This window comes from Varanus komodoensis, unplaced genomic scaffold (genome assembly GCF_004798865.1).
Source record: "Varanus komodoensis strain SLA01 unplaced genomic scaffold, ASM479886v1 scaffold30, whole genome shotgun sequence".
NCBI classification, from domain to species: Eukaryota; Metazoa; Chordata; class Lepidosauria; order Squamata; family Varanidae; genus Varanus; species Varanus komodoensis.
This window is the reverse complement of record NW_025335762.1, coordinates 3,492,084-3,494,548: the sequence shown is the minus strand read 5'-3', so window position 1 is coordinate 3,494,548 and position 2,465 is coordinate 3,492,084.

Here is a 2,465-nt window from a genome sequence, read left to right as displayed (position 1 = left end):
GAACGCGGTGAAAAATTGAAGGAACTGGAAGCTGCTTTAACGGCACAGCAGCGCTTTTTCACCGCGTTCGTTCCCAGTTAGCTTGTTGTAGTTAGCATGTTTCGTCTGGTAGTGCCTCTTGATACTGAATTCCTTGAAAACAGCCACAGTCTCTTGGCAAATTAGGCAGACACAGTTGTTTCGTATTTCAGTGAAAAAATACTCCAATTTCCTCTTGTCCTGGAAGCGGCGGCCCTCGCTGTCAACTTTCCTTTTTTTAGTTACAGCCGCCATTTTAGAAATGGGCACACACGCCTTGTGTCACAAGGGTCACGCGGCAAGAGTGCTGACTCAGGTCTACTGCCATCTTCTGGTGAAATATAACCACCAGCCTTGAAGGAGCAGGAGGCAGCAGGGGACAGCTGCTGGAACCGCTGTGCGGTGAAGGGAAAAACGCCGGCCGGCGGGGATGAGTGACAGGCTGAGCCGGCGGGGAGAAGAGGCTGCGGGCCGCTCGAAATTTGAAAACGGGCCGCAATTGGCCCCCGGGCCGGACTGTGGACATGCCTGCTCTAAATGCCTCACATGTAGCCGTTTTGGACTAATTTCCCAGGCCTTCTGATCACTTTGCTATGCCCCCAGCCTTTGTGTTTGTATGTTTGTGTTTGCTTCTGTGCTCAACCAAGCTGTACTTTCTTCTATCCCCTTCTGATCCATTAAGGGCAGGGAAGGAGCGTAGGAAGAATGCCGAAAGAAGTCCAGGGCCATGCCCTCTGGCCTTTGCCAATGACCTTGCTGGCCAGGTGAATGACATGGAAACCAGAAGGTTAGCACACCTACTTGGCCATGTCCATCACCGCTCCTTTTTGCCTCCGCTGCAAAAAGAAGACCCAACCGATCACCAATGAGCCTTCTCAAATGGGGCTCTAAGGAAAGCGAGTGTTTTTGACAGAAGTGCTCTCTGCTTTATGCAAAGTTTCCCTCTCTAGGCTGTTTTTTTCCTTTTTTATATAAAGGCTGTCTGAACAAAAGGACTTGGCTGATCAAGCTCTACCAAGAAGAGCATAACAAAAGGGACAGCCAAAAAGTCTTACTAGCTCGATGACAAGGTTGATCAAGGGCACACTGACCCCCGATGCCTCTCTATCTCAGCTATTGTTGCTACTTAATGAAGTGTGGAACCCTGCAAAGGCCACGTACATAGCAGTAATCCTTAATACAACTTTGCTCTGGTGAAGTGGTGTGTTGTGGAGGTGAGGGATTGCTTCTCAAGTCACCTTGTGAATTTCTAGAGCACGTGCTCAGCAGAGGCTCCATTCTCCAGCATCTTCTTGTCTAGAAAGGAGGAGGACTCTGTAGTCATGGTGTGTTTGCATGTGTCTTACTCATTTGTGTGTGCAGCAGCCCCTCTTCTGCAGCAAACTCAGTCTGCCCAGGTGGTTTCATCCAGCCTTGGCCAGGCTTCAACCTGCTTCTCTCATTGCATCATGTCCCACTTAGTAGCCCTGCCTTCTTCCCTGTAGCTTTCCTAGCTAGAAGAAGGGCACTCCTTTACCCCCAGAGGAAATGCATCAATGAATATGGGACAGTTTTGCCATATTTTGTGTCATGCTGGGTGAGAGTAGTGTGGTACACTTTTGAAAGAGGGGCACTCATCATGACAGCCGCCAAAGGAAAGGCCAGCTGAAGGAAAAGGCAAACACAAGCAACTGTCTTGATTCAGACCAACAAACCCATTCCAGTGGGCGGCATCTTGACCGGAAGCTGCTCATTTACAATGCTATTTTATTGTAATTGCACATTATGCCCTCCAGGGTGATGTGGTGCTCCCTCAGTCTCTCTCTCATGAGAAGGGAGGAAATATTTAGACGGGCACAGCTGTCCTTCTAAATTTCTTGGAGGACAAAGGGAGTGGGAGGTGATCTTACCCTTCATGCTCCTCCCACCTTCCACTGGACGCTTGCAGTCCTCCAGTGAACAAAACCTCAGCTGGGCCAACAACTTTGAAATCTGCCCACCTCAAATTTTAGACCAAAGGAGAAGGAATGGGTAACGATGGCTGGAGATGGGAGTTTGTTAAAAAGGGTGGATGCACGGCACTCGGGGCTGACCCAAGGCGTTGGGTTACCCAAAGCAAGGAACAAGACGACGCCTCCATCTGTACAGAAGCTGCTTGTGCTGGCTGTGAAAACTCGGGTCAGTGCTAGACATGGGGCTAGGTCACGGGGCACGGGGCAGCCCCATGTGGCATGCCCGTCCAACATCTTGCCCTCATTCCCACCCCCATCTCCCCGCTGCCCCATACGCAGACTTTGCCACTACTGCATGTCTAATGGTACGGTTGGCCCTGAAGTCAGTAGGCTGTTCCTGTATCAGTCGTCTCTGATGTACGGTGGCCATGTAGGAAAAGCTCTCCAAAGCACCCTATCTGTGACAGCCGTGTTCACCTCTTGTAAACGCAAGGCCTTGGCTTCCTTTTTGGAGTC